Source organism: Epinephelus fuscoguttatus, linkage group LG16 (assembly GCF_011397635.1).
Source record: "Epinephelus fuscoguttatus linkage group LG16, E.fuscoguttatus.final_Chr_v1".
NCBI lineage: Eukaryota > Metazoa > Chordata > Actinopteri > Perciformes > Serranidae > Epinephelus > Epinephelus fuscoguttatus.
The window spans coordinates 40,875,215-40,896,462 of NC_064767.1; the positions used below are offsets into that span (position 1 = coordinate 40,875,215).

Below are 21,248 nucleotides of genomic sequence, written 5' to 3' on the forward strand. Positions count from 1 at the left end.
AAGGGTAACATGAGCGATATACAACACATTTAAACACAGTTTTCTTTGGCTTATGACCTTAAACACATTGTCTCATGGCATCCTGGGAAACCTATTAGGCAAAATCAGCTTTATACATTTTAGTCAAATTAACTCAAAACCCAAAAATCATTGACTTAACATAAAAAATTATGTCTAGCTCACAAGGGATGAGTTTTTGTGTCAAGTGAACATAAAGTTTTTATGTCATTTTGACAATCTGGAGCACTGTGTAGTCTTTACAGTACAGTACACAGTTTTGTTTGGTACCAGCAATGTGAAATATGGCCATGGGGGAAGGAACTTAATACATTTCAATTCAGAAATTTCAGTATCTTTTTATGTTTGTAAAGTGTAAAGTAAAAGTGTAATTCTTTCACATTCCCACTCTTAATTCATTTAATTAATAAATTCATTTATTGTCTCCCTCTTTGGGACTTTTCCTCTTGTTCATTGCTCATCACTTGTTCATCATTTTTCAATTTCAAAAGCATACCATGAAAATGTGATCTGCATTTGTGCTCCACTGTCTGGCAGGTTCCCTCGTATCGCAGCTACGCCTGGATTGTGTGTCGTGGTTGTGCCGCTGCCGTGGTCCTGCCTGATGCCTCCTATTGCTGCTGTTATTTCATACTTCTACTGTTATTATACACATATGATCATTATTGTCACATAGATGTACTATTTAATATTAATATACACTTACAACATATGCTACCACAATTACTGTTATTATTACTATAATATTATTACTAAAGTTAATGTATTGTAGCTGTTGTCATTACTGTCTGACCTGCATCTTTCTCTGTCTCAGTTTCTCTCTCTGTCTCGCCGTCTGATTATGTGTCATTTTGTCCTATGAATTACTGCAAATTTATTATGTTGATCTGTTCTGTATGACAACTATTGCATGTCTGTCCGTCCTGGAAGAGGGATCCCTCCTCAGTTACTCTTTCTGAGGTTTCTACCATTTTTTCCCCCGTTAAAGGGGTTTTTTGGAGGAGTTTTTCCTTAGCTGTTGTGAGGGTCCAAAGGACAGAGGGATGTCATATGCTGTGAAGCCCTCTGAGGTAAATTGTTATTTGTGATATTGAATTTAATTTAAGTTCTTTTGTTGGCTTTGCTGTCAGTACTTTGTTGTGTGGTTGAACAAGAATGATTGATTCTTGTTCAATCACCACTGATTTGTCTCATTTGTGTGATTTGACATATTAGCAAGCCTCCTCTGATAGAGCTGTAGCTCGATGTTACAGGCAAATTACTGATCTGGCAAACACAGCCAACCTTCATGCGATCATCTTTGCAGAAGGATTCTGTTAACTTATTTTAAGAAAGGTCAAAGTGTTTTATGTCCCTTTGAACAAGCTAAAGCTGAGCTTTCCCTTTGTTGAATATAACTCAGCACAAATCTACAGCAAAAAACATGTTGTTACCTCTTTCAAATTAAAAGGAGACCATAATTTTTGTTTGAAACAGCATTACCTTAGCTGTATGTGTGTGTTGAGACATCTCTCTGGGTTTTTTTTTTTTTTACACTCCACAGGACAGGTCCTAGTTGCTGTTGGAACACTTCAGTCAGCGTACTGGCCTGACAGAGCAACAGCTGTCCATTTGTGAGGGCAGAGTCCAGGTCTACTAGCAGCAAGGTCCAGTATTTTGGTCAGAATTATAAATGTGAGCCAGTCCTGAGAGCTAAATCTGCCATGACAGTAATGGATGGACAGACGGCCTGGTGTCAGTGTGGTGCTGAGAGGCTGGCCGGCTTGGCAGTGAGGGGTGTGCAGGTGATGCAAGCCAGTCATTTTGTCCAGAACAAGGTGTCAGTACCCTCCACCTCCACCCCCTCCCTGTTCCCCACCCTGCCACACACACAGGCACACACACGCACATCAGGGGTGCCACATGATTATATTTCCAAAATCAAGAGCCCCTCTCCCCCTCCCTGTGAGCTCAATATGGCCAACAAGCTATCACTGAGCTAACAAGCAGGCTGAGGCGCTCAGTAGCTGACAGTCAGATGGATCTCTGAGCCACTCCAAAGCAGAAATGGTAGCTGTGCATTCGTTGCTTTCCCTCTGTAGTTACACATCCTAGTGTGAGCTAACTCCTGAGTGAACTTCATGAACATCAAAAATGGACCTGAGCTGATTTGATTAGGCTTTTACCCTCCTCTTCATCTAGTTTACCACAGGGCCCAGGCTATTTCCTGGAGCACTTGGGGCACTGAAGCAGTCACTTCTGCCTTCACATCCACCCAACATGCTGTATCGTGCTTATTTACTGAAATAAAACACTACTGGAATGGCACTGTAAGTTTCCTCTTAATGCTGAGAGCCTCCTTTTAGAAATGGACACAAATCAACTGCAAGATGAGTCTCTGGTCTTCATATGCAGCTGTTCAGTAACACCGATTTCATTAAAATATATATCTGCTGATAATAGTAATAATGATTATAAAATAATAATAATAATAATAATAATAATAATAATAATAATAATAATAATAATGGAGGAAAAATCCTCTCATTTTTCGGGAGATTGTCGGGTCCATCTGGCGGTGTGCGCGGAAGTCTGTTGCATTTCCACGGACTGCAGGCATTAGCCCGGGAATTATTCATAAACGCGTCGAGAATTAATTCCCGGGATTAAGAGTTGATTAAGATGTGTGTCACTTTGCTGCCTGAGAACTTATTAAGGGCCTCCTCGAAGAGACGGCAGATGGAATTTCAGTCCAATGTTTGTAGATGTTAATTTTTGCCCTCCTATAACAGCCATTTGCATATGATTGAGGGAGTGGGGAGCAGGCAGTCCTGCAGCAGAATCACTCCTCCGTGCATAGACGGACGGGAAATAATTGGCTGTGCTAGCTAACACAAGTCCATAACAGTGATTAACACAGAACCCTTCTATATGAACAATTTATTACGGTAGAGCAAGAAATGTATTTCACTGATTTTGACTGTCTATAAGAGGATAACAACCTATGTTATGCAGGATGTATGGAGAAGATTTAAATGAGTCCAAGGTATAAGTATAAATGATATGATGAATATCGTTAAAGTTTCGGCGATAGCCTATTATGAGCATGTGAATTAAGATTTAGAATAAGTTTTTCTTTCACAGTTAATGGTTTTAAAAGAGTTAAATATAAGGCCTAGAAATTAAATACAACCCCACCGCTTTGAATTTATGTAAATGCACATTTTTTTATCTGCACATTTTGTGTGTTTTAGCAGTTTGAAATGTATTGTTATTCTGGGATTTAATTCCATGATCCAGATGCACTGTGATGTAACTTGCTGGCCTCTCAGCGCAGCGGGCATTGGTTTTCAGAAGCGCCTCTGTTGCACACGGTTGGTGATAAACACTTAAAGAAATATTTACATTCTAGCCTGAGGCCGAACGTAAATTTCGATTAAACAAATCTTATTTTCATATGTCCTGACCTGGGAACAGATGCAAAAGAGGCTACTAACTGAAGGCCTGATGGAGGAAATCTAAGCCGGTGATTCTTGGAGGTAACTCTGCCCTGCCTTTGATTTTTTTTTTTTTTAACAGCGCGAGCTTTAAAACTAACATAAATTGTTAAGCACAAGGAACTGTATCCTAAACCTTAAAATACGCATCAGGCCTTTTTATATTGAAGAATATAAAATATCATTTCTGGGTTACAACTCGTGCACTGAGGGCATTTCTAAAATGACAGAATTTTTATTTGGGCCATTTATTTTGGACGAGTAATGCAGAGTGGGTTCCATATTTCACATTCAGTTAGCCACGGTCCAACAACGGGCCGTGAACAATAAGAAACTATTTTTAAAATCAATATTAACCGAAATATACATAGGCCTATTTTTAAAATATACATCCGCTGAGGAAAATCGTAAAATGCTGCTAAAAGATCCAGAAAAAGCTAGAAAGTAGACCTTAATTTTATTTCATTTTATACTACTACTACTACTACTACTACTACTACTAGCTACTACTACTACTAATAATAAAAATAATAATAATAATAGTTATTATTGTTGTTGTTAGGCTATTTTGCTGTTGTTGCTGTAGTTGTTGTTTTTGCTGCTGTTATTATTGTTGTTATTGTTGTCGTCATACCGCTGTCACTCATAAATATTAAAATGTTCAGAAAAATGACATGACCTGTTCGTAATCTTTGAAATTGGGATGCAAATATTACAAGCATAAGATAGAAGTTGGGGAAGTGTGTTTGTTGCGCGCGCTCACGTGCGTGCGTGCGTGTGTGTGTGTGTGTCTGTGACAGGGGGTTCACAGCTTTGTTTTTCTGTCCGCGGTCTCCTGTGGCCCCGGCAAACACCTGCCACCTATCAATTTCCTCCACATCTCCAAATATTTTTGACCTCCCAAATATTTTCACAACGTCCGCCTCTGCGGAGTCTTAGAATTTTGGAGAAAATATGCCAAGCTATCAACATGATAGCCTAATTCAGTAGGCTGTAGTTCTACGGGGAAAAATAGGCGTTTGTTGGATTGGTCGCTCTGCTTCACACGGTTCTTGCCATTTTTCCTCACACACAGACGGACGGAGAATTTGGCGCTGTACGAATACTTCGTAACTGTTGTCACCGAAACGCCATCACTGTAGACTAATGTTAATATTAATGTTAATATTGACATTAATGTAACGTTAAATTAATGTAACGTTAAAACGTTAAAATTCTGCAAGGCCCAAATTACATGGAGCCTTTCCACAGAGCCTCTTTTGCTGTTTGAATTAAACGTTTTCTTTTGATATATTTTTTAAATCACGGTGATCATTTTTGTCTAAATGGAAGATGTGATACACACTTTCAAATATGTCACAGTGCCTAAAATGATGCCTCTCATCAACAACAACAATGTGCTCCGTGGACGCACACCTTAAAGTAAATTCTGCTGTTCAGAATTTCCTTTTCTAGCCTATTTGTTTCAAGCCAAATCCACAACCCTTAAAAGCTTATTGTTGGTACTTCAACTTGTACACGAAGAACTAAGCGTTTCTGGTATGGAAAGCTCCAAACTGTAGCCCTATCTTAAAAGAGTTAATGAAGCCCCTGCTCTACATATCGGCTAGATTTTGTCAACTTTTACGCACTAATTTTAAAAAGCGCTTGGTCAATTTCAGACACTAAGACAAAAAGTAACGTTAGAAAGAGATAGAGGAGTGAGAAGTGCGGTTACTAGCACTTACATCGAATCCCGGTCAGGTTAAATTAATCCGTGGAAAACGCAAAGAGCTTTGCTACAGGCTGATGGGTGTCCTTGACTCAGGTTTGCTGGTGACATGGACAAAAAGTTCCCCGCAGCGTCCAAAAGTCAGAAAAGGCGTCGGTCAGTTTCCTACTTGTTCTTGTTCTTCCCTCTGTGCTGTCAGACATGAAGGCTGTGGAGTAGTGAGGCTTGATCCCAGCACAGAGTATAGGGGGGTGGGTGGGGGTGGGGGTGGGTGGGGGGTGGGGGGGGAGGGGTTTACTTCATGCTAAATATTGTGCGTGACAGGTCCAGTGTAGAAGAGACGGCCCCTACCCTCTCTCTCTTTCGCTCTCCCCCTTTCGTTACACGCACATGGGGCACATGCGTACGCATACACACACACTAAGTGCAAACACACACTCTTCCACCTCCCTCTCCTGTTGGCTCTCTGTCTACAAACAAACCTCTCCTCTCTCCATCTCTTTCTTCCTGCAGCCTCTACAGGGCAGCTATTTATTTACCTGCACTGTTGTAAGTTGGAATAGCAAAGGGCTGGGGATTTGACATATGGTAGCTTTTAGGTCCAAATTTCATTGTTTTGTATTTTATTATTTATTTTACAGTGATTTTCCAGCTAAATCTAAGCAACAGTTTATTTAATATAAAATAAAAAACACTTGAGAAGTAAGAAACAAAGTTCCCTGTACACTGTAAACCCCAATCAATTCATGACACAACATTTTAATGTACAAAAACTCATCCTTTGTGGGCAAGTCAAAAAATTTTGAGTTAATTTGACTAAAATGTATAAAGCCAATCTAACCTCAATAGTTTAAGACTAATAAATAGCACTATCATTGTGCACTTGACATATTGTGGCGTACTGGGGCGAAATGGGTGGTGTTTCCCAACATGCCATGAGACAATGTGTTCAAGGCCATAAGCCAAAGAAAACTATGTTTAAATGTGTTGTAAATCACTCACGTTACCCATTACACAGTGATTAATGTTTATGTATTTCACAGTGGTTAATGTGGTAAAAGATAATGAGTTAAGTCGTATACAACATTAGTGACCTCCTGCCTGTGTGGATAAAGCTGTGCAGATATGAAATAAAAGGGACTTCCTGGCTCAAAAACCTAAGCTTGCCACAATGAATTTTCATAGTTCAATGGAACTTAAAGTAGGTGTTTTTATGTTCATATGACATACAATTATATGCTCAAACAACAAAATATTTATATTAAACTGGCATAAAATTCCTGTCAGACAAGAGCAATATGACAAATTTATTTTGTGTCTGGTGAACTCTAAATTTTTATGTTACTGTACACAGCAAAAAGTCCAGTGTTGAATTTCAACACCTTTTTCACACTTTGACTCTCCAGAGTCAAATCAACACTTCCGAAATAGTCAAACTGTTAACACTATGCCAGCCATGGACAGGGGTGGACTGGCCATCTGGAGGTTCTGGAGAATCACAGAGCAGCCGGTACTCCAGGATGGCCAGCGGCCGCCACACAGTCATCACTGTTTTTTTTTTTTTTTCTGTTTTTTTCTCCCTTATAATCTACTGTTCCACGTCCAGTCCGCTAGGTGGCAGCCTTTAAATTGGATGCTAGCTGGCCCATAGATATCTATGAGCCAGCCGGCCGGCAATCAAATTGAAGAAGAAGGAAGCGCATACCGTATGCACACCGGTTGTTGTGGGCTGGGCCGAGACAAAGTCCAGGGCTGTTTTTCAGTCCCAGTCCGCCCCTGGCCATGGACAACCTTAGACCTGGGCATTCCCGGCTATAGCCCCAGATCTTTTAAGCCTTTTGTTGTTGTTGTTTTGTTTTTTGTTTTTTTTACTAATAAAGCACCTCGTTTCGAACTTAAAGTCCAGGGCACGGCACGGGAGCACAACAGACAGCAACACATGTAGCACAACAGCACACAACACACTCACCGTCACACCAGCTTACATGACATATGTACATGACTATATGTTCGACTTTTTGTTTCTGTAAATCCCTATTGATGTTTAGTATACACACATACAACTGTCCGTTTCATGTTTTTCATGTATTTTCCACTCCAAACTGACCACACACACATCTAAATGTGAAGTAAGGGATAATGTATAGTGAGCTGGTGACTGCTGAAAAATAACTCGCGACAGGGGAATAGAACCCCGACGCGTAACGTCCATTCCCAGTCATGTTCCATTATCTCGCTTAGAACATGGCTTACTAGGCCTACTTACTTCTTCTAGTTGTGCTCCTGGCCCTGCGATTTTTTTTTTTTTTTTTTTGCTGGGGACATGTCATATTTTAGCCAAACATCAAGCGTTTTGTCCTCTCCAAAAATGTTAAAAGTGATGTCCTGAAAATGCTGCATTTTGCCACTCCAATCCTATTTGGCTTGTGTGGACTAACCTTAACTGATTTTGATGCTCCTCAGTCTAAGGCCGTTGCTATGGCATCCCGAGCAGCAGGGCAGCGGTGATACCTCAAGAAATAAACACCACAGAATTTTGTTGATTGACCAGTCAGAATCACATATTTAAGAGTGCCATGTTCTAAGCAAATTTACTCTTCTGTGCTTTGGAGGATATGTGTTGAAAGAGCAGTGTCTCTGCTTTCATTTGAGATGAATGGTGTGTGTTTTGCATAATGTGGCATCGCGGTAAAGCCTGGGATATCGATGCTGTATGGAGTTTGATTTGTTGTTATTTATTTAGGCTAGTTGTTGTTTGAGCTGTGTTTGGGGCATGTAAGAACGGTTTATACCGCCTTGTAGCCCAGGTTTTGCTGTTTAATTTGATGTGCAGCTTATTCTTCGTGATTAGTCCATTGTTTCACACTGTTTGGAAAGTCATTCTCAAAGTCCCCCAGTTGGGGGATTTTCGGGTTTAACAGGTGTTAACCAACAATTTGGGCAACCCAATAACAGAAGACAAGTGCTCATTCTTTGTCAAAATAAAATCAGGTGGAATAATTCAAAAGAATTGTTCCCACTTTAGGGCTAAAGCCCTTGATGTTTTCAACTCCTAGCAACGTCCCTGATGCTAGCGCTGCTTCTTTAATTTACAAAACAGAGTTAAATCAACACTATGGGATTATACAAATAACACTGCTCTGAGTTTCATTTTGTACCATTAGAGTAGCGTTAGTTTCACTCCCTAAAGTGTCAAGATATCTACACTGAAAAATGTTAAAACTATAGAATCACAAAATAATAATTCCAACAATAATAATAATAATTTTCCAAAAAAACATTTATTTTTTAAAACTTTTTTAACTTTTTAGTTATAGCCTACAGTTTAAATACTGTGAATGAAGGTATAATGTATAAACTTTCATCTGAAACATTGTATGAACTTTCAATATTAAACAGTAGTATATAAAATTTAAGCTCAGATACTTATACACCTTTCATCACTTTGTAATACTCTGAATGCATGATGATGGTAATTTAAATTCTCTGTGAATAGCTTATTTGCCAAAAAAACGTGATCTTCAACCAAAAGTATATCACTTATTTGACAAAAGACGAGCATGTCTTCCTCCATTATACTACAAATAACAAGTTCAGGATAGTAAATATGTTCAACTTTTAAATGTGAAACCAACTACTGACTGCTGGGGAACAGTTACCGACACTTGAAATAGATGAGCATTGTTTTAGCCTCTTACTCACAGACTAAGAGTACTACTGGCTGGTTAAGCAGTCTGGCTCTCAACTCTCTAACTCTGGGTGACTTTCATTTTCCCCACATCAATGTTATACATTGTTGTCTGCAGGAATGTGTAAAAATTCAACAATGCAGCATCATAAGACAAATTAAACACAAAATGTGCTTTAAAAAGGTCATCAAATGCCGCAAGGGTGCAGTTTGCCTGGCATGAAACGAGATGCTTATCGATGGTGATGTAGTAGCTGTCAATCTTGCTCTTCTGATGTCCAACAGCAAGAAGGCACGGCTGCCGACCTTGCTGGTTGCGGAGATGCTCCTCCAAACTACAGCATGACTAGAATTGAGACAAGAAAACTGAAATTTGACACAAGAATAATATGCAGCCACAGAGAAAACTACATTATAAAAGTGAATATTCAAACATCTTCTCACTAGCTAGTGTAAGATGTAAATGCCTACAAAGACTTTATTTCAATCTCATCCCCTTTTTAACAACCTTTATTTACACATGTGGCTAACAAGGTCACATGTGAGAAATTATTGTTAACATCTCAATTTAATTACCTTATGAAAGACCAGAGGTCTCTACACTGCAGCACATGCACTCATTTTTGGAGACTTCAATCCCCCTGGCGGCGGTGGAAAAAGATGTATCATTAACAACAGGGAGGCCATTTCTTGGTCGTAGCCTGAGGACAAAGAGTCACAAAGAAACTGAGAAAGTAGTCGCAGACCAGCTGTGTGATTTTCTCCACGATAATAAAATAATAAAATCCAAAATTGAATTTAATATCCTACTGTTAACTTATAAAGCTCTAGATGGTCAGGCTCCATCATATCTTAGAGAGCTCATAGTGCCATATTATCCCACCAGAACACTGCGCTCTGAGAACGCAGGGTTACTCGTGGTCCCTAAAGTCTCCAAAAGTAGATCAGGAGCCAGAACCTTCAGCTATCAGGCCCCTCTCCTGTGGAATCATCTTCCTGTTGCGGTCTGGGAGGCAGACACCGTCTCCACATTTAAGACTAGACTTAAGACTTTCCTCTTTGATAAAGCTTATAGTTAGGGCTGGCTCAGGCTTGCCTTGTACCAGCCCCAAGTTAGGCTGACTTAGGCCTAGTCTGCCAGGGGACCTCCTATAGTACACCGGGCACCTTCTCTCCTTCTCTCTCTCTCTCTCTTTCTCTCATGTCCTGTTACTGCATTTCGCCAACTCGGCCGTATTGCACGTCACTATCTCTTCTTCTCCAGAGCCTTTGTGCTCCACTTTCCTTATATCGCAGCGGTGCCGGGATGGTGTGATGTGTGTGTGTGGTTGCGCTGCTGCCATGGTCCTGCCTGATGCCTCCTGCTGCTGCTGTTATCATTAGTCATACTCTACTGTTATTATACACATATGATTATTGTCACATATGTATACTATCAGATATTAATATATACTTTCAATATATTGTACCACAATAGCCAGAATTATAACTATAATATTATTACTTTCATTAATGTTGTTGTAAGCTACTGTCATTACTGTCTGTCCTGCATCTCTCTCTGTCTCTGTCTCTCTGTCTCTGTCTCCCCTTCTGTCTCATTGTGTCATACGGATTGCTCTTAATCTATCATGCTGATCTGTTCTGTATGACATCTATTGCACATCTGTCCGTCCTCGAAGAGGGATCCCTCCTCAGTTGCTCTTCCTGAGGTTTCTACCGTTTTTTCCCTCATTAAAGGGTTTTTTTGTTTGTTTGTTTGTTTAAGATATTTTTTGGGGCTTTTTAGCCTTTAATGTATAGGACAGGCAAGTGTGAAGGGGGAGAGAGAGAGGGAGTGACATGCAGCAAAGGGCCACAGGCTGGAGTCAAACCCAGGCCGCTGCAGCAACAGCCTTGTACATGGGGCGCCTGCTCTACCACTAAGCCACAGGCGCCCCTAAAGGTTTTTTTTGGGGGGAGTTTTTCCTTATCCACTGTGAGGGTCCTAAGGACAGAGGGATGTCGTATACTGTAAAGCCCTGTGAGGCAAATTGTGATTTGTGATATTGGGCTGTATAAATAAAATTGATTGAAATTGATTGATTGAAAAAATAACGGTAAACTCTTCAAATCTAATACTTTTGAAATTTGGATGAGAACAGGGAGGCTTTATAAAGATAGTTGATTGATTGATTCTTTATTTCAAACATATTTAAAAAAAGAAAGTAAAAGAAAAGACATATAAAATAAATCATACGTGTTATAGTTTCTCAAAAAACAAAACCAATGTTCAAATCAATACACAACGTATGCTCGAAAAGGAGCAGGAGGAAGCCAAGCTTTTCAGTTCCCAACCCTTATTCACCGTTCCATCATTACATATTCAAAACAAAACAAAAAACCCAAATACAAACAAAGTCAACAGACTCCCTTTTAGTTTTGAAATTCCATGTTCAAAACAAAACAAAAACAAAAACCCAAATACAAAACAACAAAGTCAACAGACTCACTCTTAGTTTTATAATTCTAAAAACAACAAATCAACCAAACAAACAACAAAAAAAAGAAAAAAAAACCAAATACAAAATCAACAGACTCTCAGGTTTATAATCACCGATCCCTATGTAATCAAAATAATGTTTCACTCTCCACCCTACTTTTCCTCATCCTCATAGTTTTTTAGAAACATGTTTTTGTAGCCTATAATTTTTTAAACAGTTTTATGTTTGTGCTGTTTTTAGCTCCTTCTCCAGACCATTCCACAATTTCACCCCACAGACTGTTATGCACATACTTTTCAGAGTTGTTCTGACTTTAATTCTCTTCAAATTAAATTCCCCTCTCAAATTATACCCACCCTGTCTTTCCCTAAATATATTTTGCATTTCACCAGGAAGTAGGTTGTGTCTTGCTTTGTATATGATTTGTGCAGTCTTATGTTTAACTATATTGGTGAATTTCAAAGTGTGTGTCTTTATGAATAATGAATTTGTATGCTCAAGATATCCAGTTTTATTTATGATTCTTATTGCTCTTTTTTGTAACGTGCATAACGGCTGTAGGTTGGATTTGTAGTTATTTCCCCATATTTCTACGCAGTAGCTCATATATGATAAAATGAGTGCATTATACAGAGTATGTAGTGATTTATAGTCCAGAATGTGTCTTGATTTCCCCAAAATTGCAATGGTCTTTGCTATTTTTGCTTTGACATGTTTAACATGTGGTTTCCAGGAGATTGTATGGTCTACAGTCACACCCAAAAATTTTATTTCATAAAATCTTTCTATACTTATGTTATCAATTGTCAAATGTACTTGAGGGTTCATTTTATATTTACCAAATAACATAATCTTTGTTTTACTCAAATTTAATGACAATTTGTTTACATCAAACCACCTTTTTAATTTATTCATTTCTGTTGTGATTGTCTCTAAAAGCTGTTGTAAATTATCCCCAGAGCAGAAAATGTTTGTATCATCAGCAAATAATATAAATTTCATTATATTTGATATTTTACATATGTCATCAATATACATTACAAACAGTTTAGGTCCCAAAACAGACCCTTGCGGTACTCCACATGTTATGGGCATGTTAGCGGATTTATGATTTCCAATCTCCACAAACTGCTGTCAGCTACCTAAGTAGCTCCTCACCCACTCCAATCCCACCCCTCTGATACCATACCTTTCTAGTTTAGTGAATAGAATGTCATGATTTATTGTATCAAATGCTTTCTTTAAGTCTATAAAAATTCCCATTACATGTTTTTTATTGTCTATGCCATTTGTGATTTTCTCAATGAGTTCTATTAGTGCCAGCGATGTTGATCTGTCTTTCCGGAATCCATATTGACTGTCTGCTAAAAGTTTGTGTCTTTCACTGAAATTGTCTAGTCTTGCTGTGTACAGTTTTTCGAGTATTTTGGAGAATTGGGAGAGTAGGGAAACAGGCCTGTAGTTTGTGAAATGGTGTATATCCCCACATTTATATAAAAGGTATAACTTTAGCTATTTTCATCTTGCTTGGAAATTTACCGGCTTGAAAAGACATATTACATATGTGAGTAAACGGTTCTGCGATCTCTTCTACAACTTTTTTTTATTACAACCATATCAATGTTATTCCAGTCAGTTGAGTATTTGCTTTTACTTTTCCTAACAATGCCTACCATCTCTTTTATTTCAACTGCTCTAAGGAATATGGTGTTGGGGTTTCTATCCCCTAGAACAGCCTCCACCCCTCCAGCTGAGTCTAGGTCCTGAATTTTTCCCGCCAGATCTGGCCCCACATTTACAAAGAATTTATTAAAACCATTTACCACATCTTCCATATTATTTATTAACTTGTCATTCTCAATATAACGTTCTGGGTATCTTGTATTTTTATTTTTATCTCCATTCCTAATAAAACTATTTAGTACATTCCATAACCCCTTCATGTTATTTTTATTACTATTAAGTATTTTATTATAATATTCTTTCTTACATATCCTCATAATACTAATTAATTTATTTTTGTATGTTTTGTATTTAATTTCTGCCTCTAAGGTTTGATATTTTAGGAATTGTCTATACAGTGTGTTTTTCTTTTTGCAGGCATTTTTTAACCCTTTGGTTAACCATGGACTATTTGCTTGTTTTTGTCTATCATTGTATTTCCTTACCGGACAGGTTTTATCATATAGTGTTTTAAAAAATATTCAGAAATCCATTGTATGCTTTATCGATATCTTCTTCTTCATATACTACTTTCCAGTTTTGTTTTAGTAATTCACTCTTGAATGCATTTATGTTTTCTTCAGTTCTTACTCGTTTGTATTTCATTTGAATAGTATCCTTTGTTTTCCTGTAATCACAGTGATAGACAATAAAAACAGACAAATGGTCACTGCTGTCATTGTATAGTAGCTCACTTTCTGTATTGTTTTCCGTACTATTTGTGAATATATTATCTATTATACAACAGTTAGTTCCGGCCCTGCAATCTGATTGGTCGAGAGACAGTAAAACTGTGATGATATTGGAGTATAACATCACGGTTATTTCACCGTGTATGTATCACTCCGCCTCACAGCTGATTGCAATCAACAATCAAATCAAAACTGACGGTTAGTGTCAGTTAGGTCAGCAGTTGTGTTGTGGACTAATTAATTCATCCACTGTCAAACAGCCAAAAATATGGATTTATTTCCTAAAATAAGTTTTGAATTGAACTATGAATGGTCATCAGAGAAAGATGAGGGAGAGGAGAAGCTGAATCCATCTGAGCACACATCCAGGTTTGTCAGTGTTTCATCAGTGGAGCTCAGTGACTTGGAGAAAAGCAACATACTGTCAGATCAGAAGGCAGAGTTGGCTGTGCCTGTGAAGCGACAGTCCACCATGCAGTCACCAGAGACTTATTTCACCGGCTGCACAATTAATGGAAACGTGCAGATAAATGTGTATAAAGAGAAAGTGCCTGGTGCACCATGTTTGCGTTACATAGCAACGGTGACAGCGGAGTCCTGAGGGAACTATTTTTGTTGGCGGAAGACAAATAAAATGCTTAAATTATTTATTTTGTCCTCATTTTTCAACATTTCTTAATCAGCCTTGCTTATTAACTGTTGAACTGTTGTATAAAAGCAATATCACACTCAAGCTCGTGATGTTGTACTGTGATATTGTAACGGCTGTGATTCGGTCGTAGGAACGAGGCCGCGGTACAACATCACGAGCTCGAGTGTGATATTGCTTAATTAATGTGGCACAATGAGAAGTAATTCTACTAGGTCTGGGAATTTTCGGATATAAACCCATACTGTACATCATATTGATGAAATCTTCTGTCATTTTATGCTTCTTTGGATTTAACAGATCAATGTTATAATCTCCACAGATGAACACAGTCTTTTGCACTGATGTAGCAAACATTTTTTCCATCCAGTCAACAAATATTTCAATACTAGATCCTGGATTTCTGTATAAACAGCTCACAATAATATTTTTTGTTCTTTCCATACAAATTTCTGTTGTGATACATTCCACCAAATTATCAACAGCTTCTGTCATACTCTCCACCACCTTATACTTCAGTCCTTTGTCCACCTATATTGCCACACCTCTCCATCTCAAAGTCCACACCACTGTCAGTGTTGATCCATGTCTCTGATATTGCTATGATGTTGAATGGGTTCTTGAACTGTCTCAAATATTTCTTAATGCTGTGGAAGTTGGTGTATAGACTTCTGCTGTTGAAGTGGATGATTGCTATGTTGTGCCTTGATTGGAAAGTTAAATTGTAGTGCTAATCTGTGTAGTAACTGCAGCTGTTTTTTAATATCATTAAGTAAGTTGTTATCTGGATCAATATCATGTTCTATGTCCCGTATGTTATGTTCTGTATATACAAAGGTTTCTAGTTCCGATGTGTGTTTATTGTCAGGAATTGTCATTGTATGGCTTGACTTACGTGGGACTAAATAAGAAAGAAAAACAGTAAACCTACAAGCCATGAGGTGGCTGAAACCGGGCTAAACATATGATTAACGCATTCATGGGCCACTTGTCAGTTGAATAATTGAGTTCCACAGGTCCGTTGCAATAATACTCCAAAGTGTATTTACACCACACAAAATAGTCCAAAATGCACAATTGCATGAAAGATATGATGCAAACGGTATACCTTGACAAGTGCAAACAACAACCCAAATTGACGGTCAAAAACTTGTATGCTCCTGCCGTAACAAAACACACCTGAATATCACCAGAGCCATACAAGTTAAAAGACAGGCAAACCATTTCCGCTCCACAGGCAGGTGGAGCCACTCCACCTCCACCAATATTGGAATTGCACGAACCCAAATGCATACAGAGACATAATGCAAAGAAATAAGGATACATAAGGTGTAACAATAAAGAAATGTAGAAATAAATTAAATATGACAAAACAGTCCAGCAATATATTGAGCTTGCCTCCACCTCCTCTTCACATACAGATCCTCCTTCACAAAGAGCCCGGCTGGTAAGACTGGCTTGCCTTTCATTAGAAGAATGTGGCTAGGAGGAGTGGCTCAAGATCATTGGGATCGTCACAAAGTTTAATGATGGGGCGTGTAGAAGCGAAAATCGGTGCCTGGAAGTGGGCCAGATGGCACCCGAACTCGTCTCCTACTTCTCCTGCAGATCGTCCTCTGATGTTGATTTAGTACCTTAGGTTCAGTTGGCAAACACTTAGAGAAACACTGGAGTCAAGTAAAATCAGGTGCAATCGAGTTTAATGTGTTCACAAGCAATAACACATACAACTCACTGAGTCAGGCTCGAGCACGACTGAAGACTGGCTCTCAGTGCACTCTCTTATATGCTGGTGGAGGTTAGAGAATCTCCACCTCTTTCGTTAATCCTTCCCACTTAGACCCAAATCTGTTGGTGGCGAGCTTTTCCTTTTGTCCAATCCTGAACAGGCCTGTTTCTATTGGTCTAATCACTTTCACTTTAGGCCTGGAATTTCCCAAATTCTCCACCCTTAGATTTGGGCCTGCTTTCACTTTATTTTTAAAAAACATATGAAATCTGGGGACTTTTTCTATACAGTCCCCTGTACTTTCAAACAATGTGAGCTTAGAATGTGTGTCATGCAATACAAACATTAAAGAGTGTGTGTGTTTTTATTAGACAATACATGGTGTGGTGTACGTGTGCTCTTCAATATAAATGCATAACCTTGTGTTGTGAATACATAAACTTGTGTACCATTGTTTTTTATCACACATGGATGCATAACAAGCAGTTTTATAAGAACTTGTAACATAAAATATGGTTATATGAACTTCACTCTTAATCAACCTATGCAGTTTAATACTTTTATCTGATTTAAGATTAAATCTTACACTACAGGCGGTCATTTAATATTGCCTCCACTTTGCACAGGACTGTGTGCAGGCCATCGTCATCCAGAGTTTGCAAGTGCAAAACAGAAGTGAGAACCTTCCTCACCATGCGTTTAATTCACTCCCAAACTCTTCCATGGTGCAATGCCCCTGGTGGGTTGAAACTCCAGTGAATTCCATCTTGCAGTAAAGCTCCTTCAACTTCTCCTGGTTCAGGGACGCGAGCCTCCTTCAACTCCTCCGCTCCCACAAAGTTTGTTCCATTGTCAGAACGTATCTGGGATACCTGCCCTCTTCTGCAGATGAATCTCCGTATGGCGTTGATGCACGCATCAGTATCCATAGATGGCGCCACTTCCAAGGGGACAGCTCTGCTTGAGAGACAGGTGAAAATCACCCCATAGCGCTTGCACATACTTCAGCCTCTCTTCACTTCAAACGGCCCGAAGTAGTCAAGTTCTGCTGTTGAAGTGGATGATTGCTATGTTGTGCCTTGATTGGAAAGTTAAATTGTAGTGCTAATCTGTGTAGTAACTGCAGCTGTTTTTTAATATCATTAAGTAAGTTGTTATCTGGATCAATATCATGTTCTATGTCCCGTATGTTATGTTCTGTATATACAAAGGTTTCTAGTTCCGATGTGTGTTTATTGTCAGGAATTGTCATTGTATGGCTTGACTTACGTGGGACTAAATAAGAAAGAAAAACAGTAAACCTACAAGCCATGAGGTGGCTGAAACCGGGCTAAACATATGATTAACGATTCATGGGCCACTTGTCAGTTGAATAATTGAGTTCCACAGGTCCGTTGCAATAATACTCCAAAGTGTATTTACACCACACAAAATAGTCCAAAATGCACAATTGCATGAAAGATATGATGCAAACGGTATACCTTGACAAGTGCAAACAACAACCCAAATTGACGGTCAAAAACTTGCTCCTGCCGGTAACAAAACACACCTGAATATCACCAGAGCCATACAAGTTAAAAAGACAGGCAAACCATTTCCGCTCCACAGGCAGGTGGAGCCACTCCACCTCCACCAATATTGGAATTGCACGAACCCAAATGCATACAGAGACATAATGCAAAGAAATAAGGATACATAAGGTGTAACAATAAAGAAATGTAGAAATAAATTAAATATGACAAAACAGTCCAGCAATATATTGAGCTTGCCTCCACCTCCTCTTCACATACAGATCCTCCTTCACAAAGAGCCCGGCTGGTAAGACTGGCTTGCCTTTCATTAGAAGAATGTGGCTAGGAGTGAGTGGCTCAAGATCATTGGGATCGTCACAAAGTTTAATGATGGGGCGTGTAGAAGCGAAAATCGGTGCCTGGAAGTGGGCCAGATGGCACCAGACCTCGTCTCCTACTTCTCCTGCAGATCGTCCTCTGATGTTGATTTAGTACCTTAGGTTCAGTTGGCAAACACTTAGAGAAACACTGGAGTCAAGTAAAATCAGGTGCAATCGAGTTTAATGTGTTCACAAGCAATAACACATACAACTCACTGAGTCAGGCTCGAGCACGACTGAAGACTGGCTCTCAGTGCACTCTCTTATATGCTGGTGGAGGTTCGAGAGAATCTCCACCTCTTTCGTTAATCCTTCCACTTAGACCCAAATCTGTTGGTGGCGAGCTTTTCCTTTGTCCAATCCTGAACAGGCCTGTTTCTATTGGTCTAATCACTTTCACTTTAGGCCTGGAATTTCCCAAATTCTCCACCCTTAGATTTGGGCCTGCTTTCACTTTATTTTTAAAAAACATATGAAATCTGGGGACTTTTTCTATACAGTCCCCTGTACTTTCAAACAATGTGAGCTTAGAATGTGTGTCATGCAATACAAACATTAAGAGTGTGTGTGTTTTATTAGACAATACATGGTGTGGTGTACGTGTGCTCTTCAATATAAATGCATAACCTTGTGTTGTGAATACATAAACTTGTGTACCATTGTTTTTTATCACACATGGATGCATAACAAGCAGTTTTATAAGAACTTGTAACATAAAATATGGTTATATGAACTTCACTCTTAATCAACCTATGCAGTTTAATACTTTTATCTGATTTAAGATTAAATCTTACACTACAGGCGGTCATTTAATATTGCCTCCACTTTGCACAGGACTGTGTGCAGGCCATCGTCATCCAGAGTTTGCAAGTGCAAAACAGAAGTGAGAACCTTCCTCACCATGCGTTTAATTCACTCCCAAACTCTTCCATGGTGCAATGCCCCTGGTGGGTTGAAACTCCAGTGAATTCCATCTTGCAGTAAAGCTCCTTCAACTTCTCCTGGTTCAGGGACGCAAGAGCCTCCTTCAACTCTCACTCCGCTCCCACAAAGTTTGTTCCATTGTCAGAACGTATCTGGGATACCTGCCCTCTTCTGCAGATGAATCTCCGTATGGCGTTGATGCACGCATCAGTATCCATAGATGGCGCCACTTCCAAGGGGACAGCTCTGCTTGAGAGACAGGTGAAAATCACCCCATAGCGCTTGCACATACTTCAGCCTCTCTTCACTTCAAACGGCCCGAAGTAGTCAAGTTCTGCTGTTGAAGTGGATGATTGCTATGTTGTGCCTTGATTGGAAAGTTAAATTGTAGTGCTAATCTGTGTAGTAACTGCAGCTGTTTTTTAATATCATTAAGTAAGTTGTTATCTGGATCAATATCATGTTCTATGTCCCGTATGTTATGTTCTGTATATACAAAGGTTTCTAGTTCCGATGTGTGTTTATTGTCAGGAATTGTCATTGTATGGCTTGACTTACGTGGGACTAAATAAGAAAAACAGTAAACCTACAAGCCATGAGGTGGCTGAAACCGGCTAAACATATGATTAACGCATTCATGGGCCACTTGTCAGTTGAATAATTGAGTTCCACAGGTCCGTTGCAATAATACTCCAAAGTGTATTTACACCACACAAAATAGTCCAAAATGCACAATTGCATGAAAGATATGATGCAACGGTATACCTTGACAAGTGCAAACAACAACCCAAATTGACGGTCAAAACTTGTATGCTCCTGCCGGTAACAAAACACACCTGAATATCACCAGAGCCATACAAGTTAAAAAGACAGGCAAACCATTTCCGCTCCACAGGCAGGTGGAGCCACTCCACCTCCACCAATATTGGAATTGCACGAACCCAAATGCATACAGAGACATAATGCAAAGAAATAAGGATACATAAGGTGTAACAATAAAGAAATGTAGAAATAAATTAAATATGACAAAACAGTCCAGCAATATATTGAGCTTGCCTCCACCTCCTCTTCACATACAGATCCTCCTTCACAAAGAGCCCGGCTGGTAAGACTGGCTTGCCTTTCATTAGAAGAATGTGGCTAGGAGAGTGGCTCAAGATCATTGGGATCGTCACAAAGTTTAATGATGGGGCGTGTAGAAGCGAAAATCGGTGCCTGGAAGTGGGCCAGATGGCACCCGAACTCGTCTCCTACTTCTCCTGCAGATCGTCCTCTGATGTTGATTTAGTACCTTAGGTTCAGTTGGCAAACACTTAGAGAAACACTGGAGTCAAGTAAAATCAGGTGCAATCGAGTTTAATGTGTTCACAAGCAATAACACATACAACTCACTGAGTCAGGCTCCGGAGCACGACTGAAGACTGGCTCTCAGTGCACTCTCTTATATGCTGGTGGAGGTTCGAGAGAATCTCCACCTCTTTTCGTTAATCCTTCCCACTTAGACCCAAATCTGTTGGTGGCGAGCTTTTTCCTTTTGTCCAATCCTGAACAGGCCTGTTTCTATTGGTCTAATCACTTTCACTTTAGGCCTGGAATTTCCCAAATTCTCCACCCTTAGATTTGGGCCTGCTTTCACTTTATTTTTAAAAAACATATGAAATCTGGGGACTTTTTCTATACAGTCCCCTGTACTTTCAAACAATGTGAGCTTAGAATGTGTGTCATGCAATACAAACATTAAAGAGTGTGTGTGTTTTTATTAGACAATACATGGTGTGGTGTACGTGTGCTCTTCAATATAAATGCATAACCTTGTGTTGTGAATACATAAACTTGTGTACCATTGTTTTTTATCACACATGGATGCATAACAAGCAGTTTTATAAGAACTTGTAACATAAAATATGGTTATATGAACTTCACTCTTAATCAACCTATGCAGTTTAATACTTTTATCTGATTTAAGATTAAATCTTACACTACAGGCGGTCATTTAATATTGCCTCCACTTTGCACAGGACTGTGTGCAGGCCATCGTCATCCAGAGTTTGCAAGTGCAAAACAGAAGTGAGAACCTTCCTCACCATGCGTTTAATTCACTCCCAAACTCTTCCATGGTGCAATGCCCCTGGTGGGTTGAAACTCCAGTGAATTCCATCTTGCAGTAAAGCTCCCTTCAACTTCTCCTGGTTCAGGGACGCAAGAGCCTCCTTCAACTCTCACTCCGCTCCCACAAAGTTTGTTCCATTGTCAGAACGTATCTGGGAT

At 39.3% G+C, this 21,248-nt stretch overlaps 1 protein-coding gene across 2 annotated transcripts in view; it reads right to left on the reverse strand.

Moving 5' to 3' along the window:
- The window catches only part of pitx3 (paired-like homeodomain 3), a 38,238-nt gene extending 30,508 nt beyond the window's left edge, over positions 1–7,730 (reverse strand). The window contains exon 1 of one of the 2 annotated variants that reach the window (XM_049601261.1): positions 7,644–7,730. The gene's annotated coding sequence lies outside the window, so the exon portion shown is untranslated. Of the gene's footprint in view, positions 1–5,221; positions 5,409–7,643 lie in introns of those variants that run through there. The other variant, XM_049601260.1, reaches the window with a different exon arrangement.
- Positions 7,731–21,248: the final 13,518 nt, after the last annotated feature.